This window comes from Entelurus aequoreus, linkage group LG11 (assembly GCF_033978785.1).
Source record: "Entelurus aequoreus isolate RoL-2023_Sb linkage group LG11, RoL_Eaeq_v1.1, whole genome shotgun sequence".
In the NCBI taxonomy this organism is placed as follows: domain Eukaryota; kingdom Metazoa; phylum Chordata; class Actinopteri; order Syngnathiformes; family Syngnathidae; genus Entelurus; species Entelurus aequoreus.
The window spans coordinates 75,210,024-75,231,933 of NC_084741.1; the positions used below are offsets into that span (position 1 = coordinate 75,210,024).

The 21,910-nt window shown below is 42.3% G+C and overlaps 1 protein-coding gene across 1 annotated transcript in view; it reads right to left on the reverse strand.

Moving 5' to 3' along the window:
• LOC133660472 (RNA-binding motif, single-stranded-interacting protein 3-like) overlaps nt 1-21,910 on the reverse strand; it is a 230,354-nt gene that overhangs the window by 208,181 nt on the left and 263 nt on the right. The gene's annotated exons all lie outside the window — the stretch shown is intronic.

The following is a 21,910-nucleotide window of genomic DNA, read 5'->3' on the forward strand; positions in this document are numbered from 1 at the left end:
GCCTGGAGGTGAACTTTTATTGCGGTTTTGAAGGACGATAGAGATGCCCTTTCTTTTACACCTGTTGGGAGCGCATTCCACATTGATGTGGCATAGAAAGAGAATGAGTTAATACCTTTGTTAGTTCGGAATCTGGGTTTAACGTGGTTAGTGGAGCTCCCCCTGGTGTTGTGGTTATGGCGGTCATTTACGTTAAGGAAGTAGTTTGACATGTACTTCGGTATCAGGGAGGTGTAGCGGATTTTATAGACTAGGCTCAGTGCAAGTTGTTTTACTCTGTCCTCCACCCTGAGCCAGCCCACTTTGGAGAAGTGGGTAGGAGTGAGGTGGGATCTGGGGTGGAGGTCTAGAAATGATGCAGCTAATGGGAGTCCCCTATGTTTGCTTTAAAGGCTTCTAAAAGTTAAAAGTTAAAGTACCACTGATTGTCACACGCACACACTAGGTGTGGTGATATTTGTCCTCTGCATTTGACCCATCCCCTTGTTCCACCCCCTGGGAGGTGAGGGGAGCAGTGAGCAGCAGCAGTGGCCGCACTCGGGAATAATTTTGGTAATTTAACCCCCAATTCCAACCCTTGATGCTGAGTGCCAAGCAGGGAGATAATGGGTACCATCTTTATAGTCTTTGGTATGACTCGACCGGGGTTTGAACTCACAACCTACCGATCTCAGGGCAGACACTCTAACAACTTCAAAACCCTCATCCAAAGTTTTATATACACGCTGCAAGTATATAAACAATGTAGAAACAGACACATTAATAACAATATGTAGTATATATAGTATTTACTGTATATATGTGTATATATGTAGTGTCCTGGGCATGACGCCAAAGTGCATCCGGCAGTGGAGGCTCCTCTATGGGGTCTTGGGGCACTAGGAGGTTAACCCCTTTACTACTGTTACCTCAGGTGGCCCTTGGCCAAGGCCTAGTATCTGACTGCCCCCTAGCCAGGGATACGGTGAAGACCTCAACGGCGGAGCAGGCAGAAGACGGTAGATGTAAGAAGGCACCCCCACAACCATGTGGGCCCAGTTATGGGGAAATAACAACCCAAGACCTCAACGGTGGAACAGGCGGAGGATGACTGCTAACCCTAAGGAGCGTCACAACGGCTGGGATGGCGGATGAAGGCTGCAGCAGAAAAGGGTCCCCAGTCGTCTTGGACTCCATGCCACTGGACCCTGACCCGGATCTGTCAAGGATCGTGTGGTGACTGTCTGTGCACCAGTCTCCCCACGTTAAACAAAGTCACGCACAGGCATCCTCCATAAAGGGATACCCCCCTACCAGGACGATCGTCATACTCGTTCGAGTGACCGCCGATGATGATTTACTGTAGTTTGGTCAGTTTAAGCATTACCGGAACTTGTTTCCTGGGAGCATTTATTTCAGTGCCCATAGCAACGTACTTCCTACTTCCGGGAAGAAACGCGCTACAATCTTTTTGAGCCAGAATATACAGAGGATAAACGGTTGGTTATAGAAGCTAAGTGAGCAAAAAAAGAGGGTGTGAAACATTGGAGCAGACAGAAGCCGAGAGTCAGGACCGGTGTTCTGGCCAAGAGAGCAACGAAAAATACATCATGATACATTCAGCACATCGTGCTTGTCAGTACAACTACATAAACTGTTGAGCCAGCTTTGTACAAACAAAACATGAAGTGTTGGCTTATACTTTACAAATACTGTAATATGACTGTTCATGTTTTACAGATTAGTGTCCTATTGCATTGTGTTGTGCATTACAAACTCAAAAGCCATTCAGCTGCTGACGCAGAAGCTATTTTTTATTTATGTATTTTTTTGACAGGGACAGTACAATTAAACATTGCTACCCAAAGGTAGCCGATGTCAAAGTACATAGGACTTATAGCCACAGGCTAATTTGCAACACTTGTTCCTGGTTAGGCTTTGACAAAAAAGGTGAGAAATGTGTAAAACACATACAACAGGATTAAGACAAGTACACAAATAAAAACACATTGAAAAAAATTGGCCCATTTGTCCATACTACATCCAGTTTTAGTGCTCACACTTCTGATTTTTCTTAAAGGCCTACTGAAACCCACTACTACCGACCACGCAGTCTGATAGTTTATATATCAATGATGAAATCTTAACATTGCAGCACATGCCAATACGGCCGGGTTAACTTATAAAGTGCAATTTTAAATTTCCCGCTAAACTTCCGGTTAAAAACGTCTATGTATGATGACGTATGCGCGTGACGTCAATCGTCGAAACGGAAGTATTCGGACACCATTGAATCCAATACAAAAAGCTCTGTTTTCATCTCAAAATTCCACAGTATTCTGGACATCTGTGTTGGTGAATCTTTTGCAATTTGTTTAATGAACAATGAAGACTGCAAAGAAGAAAGTTGTAGGTGGGATCGGTGTATTAGCAGCTGGCTGCAGCAACACAACCAGGAGGACTTTGACTTGGATAGCAGACGCGCTATCCGACGCTAGCCGCCGACCGCACGGATGATCGGGTGAAGTCTTTCGTCGCTCCGTCGATCGCTGGAATGCAGATGAGCACGGGTGTTGATGAGCAGATGAGGGCTGGCTGGCGTAGGTGGATAGCTAATGTTTTTAGCATAGCTCTGTGAGGTCCCGTTGCTAAGTTAGCTTCAATGGCATCGTTAGCAACAGCATTGTTAAGCTTCGCCAGGCTGGAAAGCATTAACCGTGTATTTACAGGTCCATGGTTTATTAGTATTGTTGATTTTCTGTCTATCCTTCCAGTCAGGGGTTTATTTCTTTTGTTTCTATCTGCAGTTAAGCCCGATGCTATCACGTTAGCTCCGTAGCTAAAGTGCTTCGCCGATGTATTGTCGTGGAGATAAAAGTCACTGTGAATGTCCATTTCGCGTTCTCGACTCTCATTTTCAAGAGGATATAGTATCCGAGGTGGTTTAAAATACAAATCCGTGATCCACAATAGAAAAAGGAGAGAGTGTGGAATACAATGAGCCAGCTTGTACCTAAGTTACGGTCAGAGCGAAAAAAGATGCGTCCTGCACTGCACTCTAGTCCTTCACTCTCACGTTCCTCATCCACAAATCTTTCATCCTGGCTCAAATTAATGGGGTAATCGTCGCTTTCTCGGTCCGAATCGCTCTCGCTGCTGGTGTAAACAATGGGGAAATGTGAGGAGCCTTTCAACCTGTGACGTCACGCTACTTCCGGTACAGGCAAGGCTTTTTTTATCAGTGACCAAAAGTTGCGAACTTTATCGTTGATGTTCTCTACTAAATCCTTTCAGCAAAAATATGGCAATATCGCGAAATGATCAAGTATGACACATAGAATGGATCTGCTATCCCCGTTTAAATAAAACAGATTCATTTCAGTAGGCCTTTAAGCCACTTTTTCAGTTTTGTGGAGAAAAGTTTAATGTCCGACTGTGACTTTAACTCCAGTGGCAAAGAGTTCCACAGATGTGAGGCCTTCACTGAGAACGCAGACTGACCCAGAGTCGTCCGGCACCTTTTCACTCTACAGCTCCCAACGACTGCAGCTCGAGTCTGCACACCTTCATTACTGTGTCTTTGTATTTCTTGACACATCACATCAGGGGCTAATCCATTAAGACACTTAAAAATAGCTTTTAAAAACGAGAAATTTATAAAACTATCAAAACTCATCAAATTATATTTTTGAGTAATAAGGCAGTGTTAATGCTTCATTGGTTTTTGGTCAAATATCTTTAGTGTTTGTTTATATAATGACAACAAGGGCTTCACTACACATTTTGTGGCCTGTCCCCAGACCATGGCACAATAAGACGTATGGGATACAATCATTGCATGCATGTAAACTTGTGCAGCTTGAACGGCTAATGGCATAGCATGACGTCGCAAGGCGATGTGTTACAACGCTCGATAAACAGTTCCTTACTTTTCGCTCTTACAATAACAATGTCGCTACAGCTTGGTTATTATACAGATTACGGATCATAAATGAAGTATTGTTGGCGGTTTTTGGATGCATTTGTAGAGTGATTTTGGAGGCAGAATGGACTGCTCCTATTAGCAGCTGATTATTACAAATTAAGAACGAAAACAACTAACATATGTGTTCTTGTCTCATGTGGATTGTGAACAATTGGCAAAATATGTGTGTGCCGTTCCCCTTTAAACGGAAGAACAAAGACTGTGACGCTAAATGACAGTCACACTAAAACACACATATTGGATACATCAGTAGATGGAGTCAAAGGACCATTGGGCATCTGTCTTTTATCAGACACACTCGCTGGACAGAGATGGACTGAAACACAAGCCTGGCCTGAGCCAAGCGTTCAATCATGCCTGACAAATGGCAGCCATGTAAGAAAGTTCACTTTGTGTGTGCGTGTGTGTGTGTGTGTGTGTGTGTGTGTGTGTGTGTGTGTGTGTGTGTGTGTGTATAGACATATGTCATTTAGACACCCCGCCCCCTCTCTCAACTTCACTCAACCTGGTAACGAATGACTCTCAAGGAGGTACTGCAGCACCTGGTGTAGAATATTCACCGCCAGAGAACAGCTAAAAGAAGAAAAGAATAGGTGGCAGAAGGTGTCAAGGACAAAGCTGTTGTGGCAAAAAAGATGGTGAGAAGAGGGGAAGAGGAAAGGGAAGGAGAGGTGTGAAGTGTCACTGTCAGGGGTACAGGATCTAATTAGCATAATGACCTTGGCCCTCTGCAACTATTATTACAGAACACACACACCATGCTCATAAGCACAACTGAATGTGTTGCGTTCACAAAGCGACCACAAGCACTCACCATACTCACCACCTACCTGCACAATTCAATGAGTTTCTATAAACACCTTCAAAATCCTATTTATAATGGCAGTCAAACAACACTAGTGCTGACGTTGGATTGGGGAAAAATGGTTGTCATGTGACAGTGCCTGCTGGAAGAAGTCTGTGCAGAATCAAAACAAATGTATTTGAAAGTAGAAATCAATATATTACAAATGAATAAATGCAGCGTTTCTTCTGCACAAAAATTCTCAAGTAAAAGTCAAACATTGCATGCATTAAAACTACGGCAAATACAATTTATCCAAAAGTTACTTAAGTAAATGCAACAGAAAGAAACAAGTGCAGGGGTAGGGAACCTATGGCTCTCGAGCCAGATGTGGCTCTTTTGATGACTGCATCTGGTTCTCAGATAAATCTTAGCTGACATTGCTTTAAACGATAAGTAATGAATAACTCCCCTGGTGATCACAGTGTTAAAAATAACGTTCAAAATACAAAACATTCTCATGCATTTTAATCCATCCATCCGTTTTCTACCGCACCTGTTCACAAAGTCGCATTAATGGTAAGAAGTATTTGATTTAATATTGGTTAGCTTCAAAATAACAATGTTATTAAAACGAATAAGAGACTTATTATACTCTAAAAATGTTGGTCTTACTTAAAAATGCACACATTTAGTCGTATTCAGTGTTAAAAAATATTACATGGCTCTCACGGAAATACATTTTTTAAAATATTTGGCTTTCATGGCTCTCTCAGCCAAAAAGGTTCCTGACCCCTGAACTAGTGCATCAGTGCCCCATGTACAGCCCTTACAGCACCTGATATCCAGCCCACACGCAGAAATGAAGGGCAATGCACGATTATGAGTGATATCTTGAATAATTTGTCATTATATAGTTTAGATACACCCAGTGAGAAGGCATGATGTTGGCATAGACAAATACCAAGGGCCTGATTTACTAAGATCCAAATATCACACTTAGACTATAGACTTCATTTATTGTCATTCAAATTTGAACTTTACAGTACAGATAAGAACAACATTTTGTTGCATTTGCTCGTTGTCGTGCAGGATAAGAGAGCAATACGGTGCAGATATAAATAGATTTACTGTACAGATAAATATATTGCATCTGTGTTCCCCTCCATGGTTTCTCATTGTAGCCCATTGGGTTGAGTTTTTCCTTGCCCTAATGTGGGATCTGAGTCGAGGGTATCGTTGTGGCTTGTGCAGCCTTTTGAGACACTTGTGATTTAGGGCTATATAAATAAACTTTGATTGATTGATTGCACTTTTGCATATGCATCCACGTTTACGGATGTATATTATATTGTCTTTATAGTCCAGGGACTCAATCCGTTTTTGGGGGGGAATTGAGGCGATTATTATAATGCGCAAAACGGTCTATGCAAAAAAATAAACAGAGTGTACTATGAGTGGGCGTGTTGCGTGTGATCTACTAACAATTGAAAAGTGGTGCGGAACTGCCCTTTTAAATGAAGATTTTGCATGCAGAGGAGACACTTGATCATCATTTTTCCTGCACATTCATGTTATCATGCTCCTACCTGTGTGCGATGTGTTGTGTCAGCACACATCTATAATATGTAACACTTTTTCTGAATCTCTATCGAGACAACAGAAATATATGCAGACTGACACTGTCTTTTGTGCGCGAGGCTGTGAATTGCATCACCAGCGCATTAGTATTATTTTTCCTGAATAAAAAAACGAACAACATAAACAAAAAAATATGCCGGCAGACACCAAAACGCATCAATATAATTTATTTTAATCAGCCACATGAATTATCCAGCAGCTATACAATTACAAAACGAAATTGCTGAATAGACAATATGTCTAATATTTTTTTATTTGAGAGTGTCCAAAATGTTGACACACATACGTAAGACGGAGGACTCTCATCTGTCTGTACAGCACGTGCACTGATCCTGCAGCCGTGTGTGGAACAGTCAGTTTTCACGTGCCTCTGACACGTGCTAAATAAAACACAAAAATAGTGCTCGCAAAACGGTGATGAGTGTTGATAAATCATATTGCACATGCTAAATAATTATATTTGCATTTTCTCCTAGTATTATGGGTGTTTTGAGATCAGTATATATTTTGGATATTAATGAGGACAAAGACACGCTTGCCAGACGCAATCCACTTTGCACACGTTTAGTAGATCCGCTTTGCGTGTGCTATCGAGTTTGCATGTGTTTTAGTACACGCAAACCTCTAGTAAATCAGGCGCTAAATGTTTTAAACAGTAGAATCTCGATTCACAAAACCCTCATTATGCAAACTTTTTCATTTAGGAAACACCGACCAATTAGAACTATAATAATAATAATAATGGATTAGATTTTATATCGCGCTTTTCTATTATTAGATACTCAAAGCACTCACAGAGAAGTGGGAACCCATCCTTCATGGTGGTAAGCTACATTTGTAGCCACAGCTGCCCTGGGATACACTAACGGAAGCGAGGCTTCCAGTTTGTGCCTACAGCCCCTCCGACCACCACCTGTCATTCATTCATCATTCATTCACCAGTGTGGGAGGCAGCGGGGGCAAGGGTGAAGTGTCCTGCCCAAGGACACAACGGCAGCGATTTGAATGTCAAGAGGCGGGGAGTGAACCTGCAACCCTCTGGTTTCTGGCACGGCCGCTCTACCCACTACGCCATACCGCTCCTGATTGACGGACTGACAAATATGCTTTGTTGTACAAACCTTGTCTCAGTGTACAAACATTGCCTGCGGGGCAGCCGTTTTGGACCAGGCAGCACATCTATTGTAAGCGGGCTGATCAATCTCCATGCTCATTCAGTCAGGACAGCAGCAGTGCTATTTGCTAGTTCCTGTGTTTTACGTGTTTCTTATGCCTTTTTCCAGATGTTTTCTAGTATTGCTGGCTCATGATGAGTCCAAAGAAAGCAATGGACATTCAGGAAGTATTCACGGCGTTGTCGACATGGAACCCCCTCATGTTTGTATACAGTACTTCCATTGTATATAAACTTTTAATAAATTATAGACTTTTGTCGAGGTTGGAACCCTTTATTCATGATTACATTGTTTCTAATGGAGACATTTGCTTCAGTATACAAACTTTTCTATTACTAACCCTGTTCAAGAAACCATTAAGTACGTAAATCGAGGATCCACTCTAAATACAATTTGTGGTAGATCTAAAAAAAAGTTAGCATCAATCAATGTTGGACTGCACATACCTGTATATCCACCAGTCCATCACACATATTTGTTACAGTCTGAGTTTGAGATATTTGGTGCAGGTGAGTTGAAATGGCTCAAAGTGATTTAACAAAGTAGTACCCATGCAATGAAAAATGGAGAATTGAGCATGAGTGAAGAGGTAAGCGAGATGGGGATTGCAGCTGTGGCATCTCTTAGGTCAACAGTAATTACCAAGAAGACTGAGGGAGTGAGTGCACCACACACACACACACACACACACACACACACACACACACACACACACACACACACACACACACACACACACACACACACACACACACACACACACACACACACACACACACACACACAAACACACACACAGAGATGTCCACCCACACACAATGTTATTTCTCTCTTGATTGGCCTAATTTTACTTTTTTCTACCTATTTGTAACGCAAACCATGCGCCTATCAGAACGATGTTCACAGGGCCTAATGAATGAGGAAGGGTTTGCACAACGAAAACAGTAATAAACACTCCAACACTCTAATCTTGCCTAAACTGTTTTCTAATTAATCCGTGGATAATGCCAGGATACCACTGCAATCATGGTTAACTCGGTTGAATTGAAACCCACTCATTATTAAGATTTATAAAGCTGCTTTCTGGCCACCACATGAATTCTCAGCCGGTGATTCCAGCCTCTCAAGGGGGGCATACCACCCACAACCACGAAAAGACAAATCTGGAATGCTCCTCTGTTTGATGCTTTAGTGAATGCATGTTGAATCGGGCTCATGCCAGATTGCACCTCTAGTCAGGATGTACAAGACGACAGCAAACCTTGTTTCCCCAATCAATTTTCCGCGGTCGGTTTGTTACACTTTATTTATGTGACAGAGCCTGAAGCATATTTTCACACGTTTTAGAGTATTTTGTTCTGTTGTATGGATGTTACTTCAGTGAATGTGCTTTGGGTTATGTGGAACCGCCAAATAATGGCTGACCTAGAGTCCTTTATACGTGTATGCATGCTGTGAAGACACCAACGGGGGGATGATGCTGAGGCTGAAGCTGCAGCTGCGGCTTAGCTAATGCTGTTGATGTAGTCTTGGAAAATGGTCTCACGAGATTCGGCTGGCCCAGAACTGCATTGTAGTCACACCATGTCAAATATCAAGTATACTTCCAAGGGATGTCGTTACAAAGTTTTAAAAACGTTTTTAAATACATGTGATAGTGTATACATTTGTTTAATTCAGAATGATATCCTGTAAACAAAAGGTAACACCAACCCATTTTAAGTTACAGGTAATTGCACTTTTTTGGAATTGTGCCTATCGTTCACAATCATTATGCAAGACATGACAACCTTTTTTTTTTTTTAATGCATTATAACTTGTAAATTCAAATAAATAAAAGTCAGCTGACAGCGGAGCCGAAGGGGGCTCCTCTATTTCGCCCATAAAATCCAATAAATAACCATCCAAAAAGCGCCAACAATACATTATTTACATTTCGGCTCCTCAAACAGTCATCTACTTCTTTACTACCACTAAGACTAAGTTTAATACTGCAGGCATGCCTGCCAGCCACTGCGCTCTGCATCCCACATCGAGCAATTACAGTTCATCAGATGAAATTCCCATCCCTACAGTATATTCTTTGATAACCTGTTCTGATTGATAGTATGCAATTACAGAAATGTTTAACAGACTGAATATTACATTGTATTAATACATAGAGAAGGTTAAAACATTGTCATGCAGAGATATCAATACCATTAACTTGTACAACATGTAATGTTGTAATGTCTTTTGATCATGTTTTTGTTCGGCTTTGTTCTGTTTGGTTTTTGGACTCTTTTTAGTTCCTGTTTTCACTCCCTTGCTTTGTCACCATGACGACCATTAGTTTTCACCTGTTTCACGTTTTGGACTCACGCACCTGTTGTCACTAATGAAGAGACTATTTAAGCTGATAGTTGTCAGGTATTCAGCTTGGCGACATTACCTCTGATACCCATGCTACCCATGCGACTCATGTTACCCTTGTTACCATAGATCATGCTGTTCTGCTCTTGTCACAGTAAGTGTTTATTTGTTTCACGTCCATAGTTTTGCCTTTGTGCTAGTTTATTGTTTTCATAGCCAAGTTTGTGTCTCCGCCTTGTGCGCACCTTTTGTTTGTTCCTTTTTATAGTAAAATTAAACATGTCTTTACCTACAAGCCTTGTCCGGTCCAGTCGTTTTGCCCCCAGGGAAAGCAATCCGCGCAGTAATTTGTGCCGCCATAGTCCTTGTCGTGACAAATGTACAGAATATCAGAAGCATTTATTCAGGTAGAAATATCACATTTATATTACCTAACATCTTTGACAATCAAACCATGATCCTAACAACCCTCATTTTGTGTAATTAATGTGTGAAACTGGTATCTAAATATAGTGTTGCTTCTATGTAATGCAAGTGCTCCTATAGCAGAAATACAAATTATGTATTCCTACAAATGACAAAATCTGGCCAAACACCAACACACTGCAGGTATTTTTTATTTTACTCTCTTTAAAAGTATGTTTATGTCCTTTTTTGTTTTGAGCTGTTTAAAAACCATTTCATTAGCAAACTAATTAAAACTTAAAAATTATCTTCCTAGGGTAAACTTACTAATGATGAAACATTAAATGTATCTGCGATTAATCGCAATGAATTTTGAGTCAACTATGAACAAACTGCAATTAATCTATATATATAAATTTATATATAAATATATATATTTAATATATATATACATATATTAGGGCTGTCAAAGTTAAAGCGATAATAACATGTTAACTATAAGTTCCTTTAAAGGCGATCATTTTTTAAACGCACAATTAACGTTTTTGACACAGGCTCGAAAATAGTTAGCAGAACTGCACAAAGAAAGGGGGACCTTATGGAGATCTCAGATCCAAAGCCATGGAAAGTAGTTCTCTGGAAGAGACAAGACAATTTTACCTTCAATCGCCGTGAGAGGACATCATTGGAGCGAACGCTAAGCTTCAATTCCGTGTTTGTATTACAGTTAAGTGCATTGAAAACATAAATTGTAGGTTGATACTCAACTGCTTTAGTAAGATGGAATACAAGCTCAGCAGAAACAAAGATGGTAGAGAGGAAATTTAAAGTCACTTTTAGCGGAGATTTTTGTCAAAATATGTCTTTTCTCATTCCAATCACACACGTCCGGTTGGCAACTCCACAGTAATAGCGCTACGCTTCACATCCGGTCCAACCAACAAAATAACGAAAAATTGTCTTAAAATACGATCATGCTATTCTGTGATATTTCTACCTAAATTTCTATCTCTTAGAGATTGAAAATAAGTGTATTGCGAGATTGAAAATAAGTGTATTGCAATGGCAGCGGCAATATGAATGAAGACGATTGTCTTTGAACAATCTAGTCTTCTTCTTTGCTACCACTCCGACTAGGTTTAATACTGCAGGCATGCCTGCCACTGCCCTCTGCAGCCCACATCAGGTAATTACAGTTCATTACACAATATTACCATCGCTATAGTATTAACTTTTATAACCTGTTCTGATTGATTGTTCGTAATTGCAGAATGTTTAACAAGCTGAATATTACATTTTATTAATAAGTAGGTAGAGAAGGTTAAAACATTGTCATGCAGAGATATGTGTATACTTTTTGTATACTGTATATTTTTACACTCTTAAGAAAAATATTTTTGTAAAAGATTTAAACCATTTATCATCACCAAGACGGTACTGCTGCCTCACTCCATCTGACACGGTATTTAGAGAAGAAAAGATTGGAGGCACATCATGTATTTACATCTGAGCGGTTCACAAATTAAACATTAATCCGTGAAAGACAAAGTTGGACTTATTCGTGCTTCACTAAGTAACATATTTGATTGGCATAACGAGTGCTGTGCCGCAAATGAGAAAAAGGATAGGGTTTTTTGCAGTTGATTTCCTGCTACAACTACTAGTCTTTGGACCAACAATTACAATATTTATTACTAGGACTTAACATGACATTAGTTTATTTGCACAACCAGGTCTTCATAGTTATATTTACACAAACTAATGCGATCTCTTGTCCATTTTTTAAGTTTAATTCTGCTATTAAACACTACTAATATAGTAAAGAAAAAACTTGATTGCACAACAGAAAGTTTTTTAAACAAATCAAATGTTCAAACAAACATTTTACAAAGTGATCGCTGCAGACACAGGCGGTCCGATTGTATTTCGCAAGAAGATGAAAGTGATATTTTTAAGAGCCATTTCCTTCGACGCACTTTAGTTTTTTCCTGACTTTATTACCTTTATGAACCACTTCTTTCAGGACTATATGAAATATATTTTCTATCTATATAAACAACTGGAACACCCAAGAACAGAACAGCGATACGTAATTTTCTGCTCAAACTCTACACTCAGTCTCACTTGTTTTAATGCTACGCTCAAGCTGCTTGACCATTGTGTGAATTAAACCGTGAAGAAGAAAAACGGGTGTCATGTCATATGCAACCCTCCTAAACAACAATACTTTGCGTAATTTCATTTTCCACCATCAGGACTGGAGCCAATTGGCTGCGATAAATGAGGGATGACCATTAGGACTGTAAATCTTTGGGCACAAAATAATTTGATTCGATTCGATTCGATTCGATTCGATTCTTGGGGGTAACGATTTGATTCAGAATCGATTCTTGTTTTGAAACGATTGTTGATTTAAAATCAATACTTTTTAATAACATTGGGTGCCAGTTCTATGATTAAGTACATTCCTCCATAACATAGATAAAAAAATGTGATAATATTCTGTATTATTTAAAATAAACCTGGATTTTTTAAAATAAAATTATACCCAAACATTTAATAAAGTCAAATACAAAAAAGTCAGAATGCCAAGAGTGTGCAAAGCAGTAATCAAAGCAAAGAGTGGCTATTTTGAAGAAACTGGAACATAAAACATGTTTTCATTTATTTCACCTGTTTTTGTTAAGTACATAACTCCACATGTGTTCATTCATAGTTTTGATGCCTTCAGTGACAATCTACAATGTAAATAGTCATGAAAATAAAGAAAACGCATTGAATGAGGAGAAGGTGTGTCCAAACTTTTGGCCTGTACTATATATGTTTGAATTTTTTCAATCGATTAAGAATCGTTACAAATAAGAATGGCGACTCATTCAAAAATAGATTTTTTTTGACACCCCTAATGACTATAGAGTAAACTGCGTACACATCTCTAATGACTTATTTTACTCATCCTTCAATGGTATTATTGATTAACTTTAAAAGCTTTGTTTACTTACAAATAGATGATCAGTCCTTCGCAGTGGTAAACATGTCCCTAATCCTTTAAATAGTTATCTAATTGAATGTTTCATAAAGGATATTTGTGTTAAAATATCTGTTAAGCAGTTTAAAATAAATGTTTCTTTTAGAGATCTTTCTTGACATAAATCTGCATACCCGTTGTCTCACTTGAACACACTTGGAATGGAACAGCTCTTAACCACATTGCCAATGAAAATCAATTAAAATAAAACGAGCGTCTATTCCAGTAACACTCCAAAATATCTACAATAGTAGAGAGCAAGGCATTGCATGAAGTTTGACACGTTTGTCTAGCTGGTCGTTGTCTAATTGGAGTAACTTTCCAATCATTGTCTCCAAACTCTTAAAAAATGAAGTTGGAAGTACAACTGCATACAGTATTTCAACAAAGTTAGCCAGGATGTAAGAAACCGTTCATAATTGGTTGACGAAACAGTACAAAGTCTGTGTAATTTCATTTCACTTCATCCTTTCTTCCATCCCTCCGGAAAGCTCAATCTCAGAGGAAAAGATGACTCTTCTTTTCTTAATAACGGCTAAACACATCAATGCTGCTCTTCCAAATGACCCCCCAAGCCGTTAGCAGGAAAGTAGAAGATAGAAGTCTAATGAAAAGAGGTGTAATAGAACAGCAACGTGGCTCAGAGGCTTGCTGCTGTTTAATTCTTCTGGATGTTGCTAATGCCTGAAGACTGCTCCATTTTAATTGCACCCCTCACGCCATTCTAAAAGGAAGAACGCTCTGATAGGGCTTTAATGAATATGAACGAAGGACAGCCTAGTCAGTTTGTTTGGCACACAACTGGCAGCCAGACACAAACACACGTACGCACACAGCAAAGTAACCTGTTTGCTGTCTTTGGTAGAAGACAGAGAGTTTGAGTGACCTACTGATACTGTATAATGATGAGATACATGATAAACATGCAAATTCCAATTCTATGTGCTGTCTGCACCAAACATAACCTAATTAGTATGCACACATATCAACATAATGTGTGGTATGCATACAGACATAATCAGGACACAAAATACGTAAGAAAAAAAAAGTGCCTTCATTAAAACAAAACATTGTTTTGTAGGTGGGGATTAAGGTTGTACGGTATACCGATAGCATACTAATAAAGTACAGCAGTACTAATGAATTTAAAAAGTACTATGCTGCCTTAGGCGGCGTGCCAAAGTGATCTTGCTGACCATATGAGCAGAGGCCCACGTCGTGAGTCAACAGACACACATACCACTTGCAAGCAGAAACAGTGTATAGTATTTTGGCTTTAAAGTTAACAAAAAAAGTGAAGCAATGCACTGCAGAATCGTCACGAGCTAGTGGAGGGACGTTCGCCGCTACTGCTAACTTCTGTTGAGAATGCTTTAGCTACTTCTAAATCGCTAATCCTCGCCTCCATGGTGACATAAACTATGTTTCTTACAAGTGTAATCCCTACGGGATGAGTAATAGCTAAATACTGCTCACTACACATGGTAGGATACAATAGCTAACCGCTAAAAGCAAGCTAGAATGTAAACAAATAGGTGGATCTATACAAATATCTACTTTAATGACAACAAGTACATGAGCTGTATTTAGTCAATACTACAATGATTACATCTATGTTATTTTATTATCATGTAGTAGTTCTAAGTGGGTGTGGGTACTAAAAGCATCTAGAACTATAATACAGCCAAAACAGCTTGCCAGAATAAAGTGGAGGAGGCTGAACTTTAGTTTGGAACATTTATTTCACTTACACTGAACAAAAATATAAACACAACATCACACAACATGCTCTCATCTTTCATGAGTTGAACTCAAAGATCTAAAACTCTTACTATACACACAAACAATCTATTCCTCTCAAATATAGTTCACAAATCTGTGTTAATGACCATTTCTTCATTTCCAAGCTAATCCATTCCACCTCACAGGTGTGGCATATCAAGATGATGATTAAACAGCATAATTATTGCACAGGTGTGCCTTAGGCTTCCCACAATAAAAGGCCACTCTGAAATGTCCAGTTTTATCACACAGTGCAATGCCACAGATGTCGCAAGTTTTGAGGGCGCATGCAGTTGGCATGCTGACTGCAGGAATGTAGACCACAGCTAGCTGTTGCCCGTGAATTGAATGTTAATTTATCTACCATAAGCAGCCTCCAAATGGCGTTTCAGAGAATTTGGCAGTGCATCCAACTGGCCTCACAACCGCAGATCACGTGTAACCACACCAGTCCAGGATCTCCATAGCCAGCTGGTGCACCTCCATGACCATCTGAGACCAGCCACCCAGACAGCTGCAGCAACAATTGGTTTCCATAACCAAATAATTTCTAAACAAACTGTGAGAAACAGTCTCAGGGAATCTCATCGCTGTCCTTAATCAGGGTCTCGATCTGACAGAAGTTTGTCGTCATAACCAACTTGTGTGGGCAAATGCTCACATTCGATGGCGCCTGGCACGTTGAAGAGGTGTTGTCCTCACAGATGAATCTCGGTTTTCACTGTTCAGGGCAGATGGAAGACAGCGTATGTGGCGATGTTTGGGAGAAAGGTTTGCCAATGTCAACGTTGTGAATGGCGTAGCTCATGGTGGGGCTGGGGTTATGGTATGGGCAGGTGTATGTTATGGACAACGACTGCAAGTGCATTTTATTGATGGCTCTTTGAATGCACAGAGATACCGTAAAAAGATACTGAGGCCCATTTTTGTGCCATTCACCCGATACCATCATCTCATGTTGCAGCATAACAATACACAGCCCCATGTTGCAAGGATCTGTACACAATTCCTGGAAGCTGAAAACTTCCCAGTTCTTGCATGGCCTACATACTTACCGGGCATGTCACCCATTGAGCATGTTTGGGATGCTGTGGATCGGCGTATACGACAGCGTGTTCCAGTTCCTGCCAATACCCCCCCTCCAACCCCAAATGAAGCAAAACTGCACATTTTAGACTGGCCTTTTATTGTGGGAAGCCTAAGGCACACCTGTACGGTAATCATGCTGTTTACTCAGCATCTTGATATGCCACACCTGTGAGGTGGGATGGATGGATTATCTTGACAAAGAAGAAATGCTCGCTAACACATATTTAGACAGATTTGTAAAAAAATATTTGAGAGGAGTAGGTATTTTGTGTGTATAGTAAAAGTGAGTTCAACTCATGAAAAATGGGAGCAAAAACAATAGTTTATATTTTTGCACTTAATATTTAAAAGGCAATAGTTTAACCGTAGCTCTGAATTAGGACCAGTACTTTATTTAAAGACTTAAATAGAATAAACACACAAATGTTGCCACACTAAAAAACACATACTGCAAACATAGGGGAAACACATTGCAAAATAAAACCAAGCCTTAAAATAAAAGCACCGTATAATGATTTAAACTATTACACAAACCCAGTAATACACCTAAAATGCCAAGTGACTAAGATAAAAAGGGTTAGTAAAACGGTCGATGTCTAATAAATACAACAGTTAAAACATCCATCCATCCATCCATCTTCCTCCGCTTATCCGAGGTCGGGTCGCGGGGGCAGCAGCCTAAGCAGGGAAGCCCAGACTTCCCTCTCCCCAGCCACTTCGTCCAGCTCTTCCCGGGGGATCCCGAGGCGTTCCCAGGCCAACCGGGAGACATAGTCTTCCCAACGTGTCCTGGGTCTTCCCCGTGGCCTCTTACCGGTCAGACGTGCCCTAAACACCTCCCTAGGGAGGCGTTCGGGTGGCATCCTGACCAGATGCCCGAACCACCTCATCTGGCTCCTCTCGATGTGGAGGAGCAGTGGCTTTACTTTGAGCTCCTCCCGGATGACAGAGCTTCTCACCCTATCTCTAAGGGAGAGACCCGCCACCCGGCGGAGGAAACTCATTTCGGCCGCTTGTACCCGTGATCTTGTCCTTTCGGTCATAACCCAAAGCTCATGACCATAGGTGAGGATGGGAACGTAGATCGACCGGTAAATTGAGAGCTTTGCCTTGCGGCTCAGCTCCTTCTTCACCACAACAGACCGATACAGCGTCCGCATTACTGAAGACGCTGCACCGATCCGCCTGTCGATCTCACGATCCACTCTTCCCTCACTCGTGAACAAGACTCCGAGGTACTTGAACTCCTCCACTTGGGGCAAGATCTCCTCCCCAACCCGGAGATGGCACTCCACCCTTTTCCAGGCGAGAACCATGGACTCGGACTTGGAGGTGCTGATTCTCATCCCAGTCGCTTCACACTCAGCTGCGAACCGATCCAGTGAGAGCTGAAGATCCTGGCCAGATGAAGCCATCAGGACCACATCATCTGCAAAAAGCAGAGACCTAATCCTGCAGCCACCAAACCGGATCCCCTCAACGCCTTGACTGCGCCTAGAAATTCTGTCCATAAAAGTTATGAACAGAATCGGTGACAAAGGGCAGCCTTGGCGGAGTCCAACCCTCACTGGAAACGTGTCCGACTTACTGCCGGCAATGCGGACCAAGCTCTGACACTGATCATACAGGGAGCGGACCGCCACAATCAGACAGTCCGATACCCCATACTCTCTGAGCACTCCCCACAGGACTTCCCGAGGGACACGGTCGAATGCCTTCTCCAAGTCCACAAAACACATGTAGACTGGTTGGGCAAACACCCATGCACCCTCAAGGACCCTGCCGAGAGTATAGAGCTGGTCCACAGTTCCACGACCAGGACGAAAACCACACTGTTCCTCCTGAATCCGAGGTTCGACTATCCGGCGTAGCCTCCTCTCCAGCACACCTGAATAGACCTTACCGGGAAGGCTGAGGAGTGTGATCCCACGATAGTTAGAACACACCCTCCGGTTCCCCTTCTTAAAGAGAGGAACCACCACCCCGGTCTGCCAATCCAGAGGTACCACCCCCGATGTCCATGCGATGCTGCAGAGTCTTGTCAACCAAGACAGCCCCACAGCATCCAGAGCCTTAAGGAACTCCGGGCGGATCTCATCCACCCCCGGGGCCTTGCCACCGAGGAGATTTTTAACTACCTCAGCAACTTCAGCCCCAGAAATAGGAGAGCCCACCACAGATTCCCCAGGCACTGCTTCCTCATAGGAAGATGTGTTGGTGGGATTGAGGAGGTCTTCGAAGTATTCCCTCCACCGATCCACAACATCCGCAGTCGAGGTCAGCAGAACACCATCCTCACCATACACGGTGTTGATAGTGCACTGCTTCCCCTTCCTGAGGCGGCGGATGGTGGTCCAGAATCGCTTCGAAGCCGTCCGGAAATCGTTTTCCATGGCTTCCCCGAACTCCTCCCATGTCCGAGTTTTTGCCTCCGCGACCGCTGAAGCCGCACACCGCTTGGCCTGTCGGTACCTGTCCGCTGCCTCAGGAGTCCTATGAGCCAAAAGAACCCGATAGGACTCCTTCTTCAGCTTGACGGCATCCCTCACCGCCGGTGTCCACCAAAGAGTTCTAGGATTGCCGCCACGACAGGCACCAACTACCTTGCGGCCACAGCTCCAATCATCCGCCTCGACAATCGAGGTGCGGAACATGGTCATGTTCCGCATTGAGTCCACTCGGACTCAATGTCCAGCACCTCCCTCGTGACATGTTCAAAGTTCTTCCGGAGGTGGGAATTGAAACTCTCTCTGACAGGAGACTCTGCCAGACGTTCCCAGCAAACCCTCACAATGCGTTTGGGCCTGCCAGGTCTGTCCGGCATCCTCCCCCACCATCGCAGCCAACTCACCACCAGGTGGTGATCGGTAGAAAGCTCCGCCCCTCTCTTTACCCGAGTGTCCAAAACATGAGGCCGCAAATCCGATGACACAACTACAAAGTCGATCATGGAACTGCGGCCCAGGGTGTCCTGGTGCCAAGTGCACATATGGACACCCTTATGCTTGAACATGGTGTTCGTTATGGACAATCCGTGACGGGCACAAAAGTCCAATAACAAAACACTACTCGGGTTCAGATCCGGGCGGCCATTCTTACCAATCACGCCTCTCCAGGTTTCACTGTCGTTGCCAATATGAGCGTTGAAGTCCCCCAGTAGAACGAGGGAATCACCCGGGGGAGCACCCTCAAGTACTCCCTCGAGTGAATCCAAAAAGGGTGGGTACTCTGAGCTGCTGTTTGGCGCGTAAGCACAAACAACAGTCAGGACCGGCCCCCCACCCGAAGGCGGAGGGAAGCTACCCTCTCGTCCACCGGGTTGAACTCCAACATGCAGGTTCTGAGCCGGGGGGCAACAAGAATTGCCACCCCAGCCCGTCGCCTCTCACTGCCGGCAACGCCAGAGTGGAAGAGAGTCCATCCCCTCTCGAGAGAACTGGTTCCGGAGCCCTTGCTGTGCGTCGAAGTGAGTCCGACTATATCTAGCCGGAACTTCTCCACCTCGCGCACTAGCTCAGGCTCCTTCCCCCCCAGCGAGGTGACGTTCCACGTCCCAAGAGCTAGCTTCTGTAGCCGAGGATCGGACCGCCAAGTGCCCTGCCTTCGGCTTCCGCCCAGCTCACATTGCACCCGACCTCTATGGCCCCTGCTATGGGTAGGGAGCCCATTGGAGGGGGGACCCACGTTGCCTCTTCGGGCTGTGCCCGGCCGGGCCCCATGGGGACAGGCCCGGCCACCAGGCGCTCGCCGTCGTGCCCCAACTCCGGGCCTGGCTCCAGAGGGGGGCCCCGGTGACCCGCGTCAGGGCGAGGGAAATCTGAGTCTCGGTTCTTGTATTTCCACAGTTAAAACAGTGAAATAAAAAACAGTGACAATGGTGCACAGTAAAGCAATCCTTGGCCAGTGTCAATTGTTTATCAACCCCTCCCCGAGTCCACCACAACATCCTTTAATTTGCGTCAAAGATAGCTGAATGTGCCTTGGAGCTCAGAGGTTTTGGCGTCCCACGTGCTCCACTGAAGCGGCGATTTAAACCGGGAGCTTCAAGAGAGAGGTTGCGCTCTCACGCGCTGCCTTTTATTAGCGCAGCTGACCCTGATTCCTGACTGGCAGGTTTCTAAAGCCCTTCCTATTACAATCACAAAATTGTTTGTCTTTTTTTAATTGTTTATAACCTCAGGAAACACAACCCTGGACACAGGAGAACTTTATTTATGACCAATGTATGACCCTGTAAGTACTTGGTATTGGATCGATACCCAAATGTATATTACCACCCAAACTTTTGTAAAGTCTCCGAACAACAAAATTATAAGTGCTTATTACATTTTAACAGAAGTGTAGATGGAACATGTTAAAACAGAAAGTAATCAGATTGTTAAAAGTAAATAAGTAGATTAATAATCCATCCATCCATCTATTTTCTGCCGCTTAGCCCTCATATTACGGAAATAATCGGAAATGACACGATATGTTACTGCATATGTCAGCAGCCAAATTAGGAGCCTTTGTAACTCATTTGCTTACTTACTACTAAAGGGGAATTGCACTTTTTTATTTTGCCTATCATTTATAATCCTTATGTAGAAAATAATACATATGTAGTTCTCTTTTATGCATTCTAAATAATAAATACATGCTATCAAAAGTCCACTTAAAATGAAGCCTATGGGAGTCGCTCTATTCTGCCTATAATAAAAAGTGCAGATCCATTTTAAGAGCTAAGTTGTCTCGTATGCACACTATGTTATTTAATGCCAAAATTGTTCTTTGATTGTAACAAGAAACGTATGGTTAAAGTATCATTAGATTTGCTGTTAAAATAAAGCCAATATTGCAATTTTTTGCGGTCCCCTTTATTTTGAGAAGTATTGAAAAGTATCATAATACATTTTGGAACAAGTACCAAAATGTAGGTTTTAGACAATCTTAGTAGGGATGGGTAAAGAGTTCAGTCCTTTTTATTACCATTGGTACTACGACCACCGATTCACGTAAAATGGAGCGATACTGTATTTGGATAACTTTTGTTGAACATGACATAACTACGTTTTCAGATTTGGCGGAGAAATAAGGAGTCAAGCATGTTACAATTTTCCATGCTAACAAAGCAAGAAGAAGGTGCTTAAAAGTACTATAAGGCTCCACTTTTTAAAGATGCTCTAGCTTGATGCTAAATTACATTGCATATGCTATCCAATATCCTATAAGCCTGCTCAGTGGCCTTGTGGTTACATTACATGCCCTGCTTTGCATTCACCGTCAAGGGTTGGAATTTGGGGTTAAATCACCAAAATGATTCCCGAGGGCGGCCATCGCTGCTGCTCACTGCTCTCCTCACCTCACCAGGGGGTGGAAGAAGGGGATGGGTCAAATGCAGAGGGTAATTTCACCACACCTAGTGTGTGTGTGACTATCAGTGGTACTTTAACTTAACTTTAACTTTTAACTATAGACATGCTGTCGATTAGCATGAACGATTTTACATATTGTTACTATTAAACAATTAACATTCATTATGGCATTAACACAAACAGAAGTACAGAAAATTAGCACCGTTGAGTACCGGTATCAATAGTTAGATATCTGGAAATTGTATCGATTCAAACACCAAGGCGTAGGCCATTTCTTCATTCATGCTTTCATATTTTCCAATCCATGCTGTCAGCCTGTCCATGGTGGCTATGTAT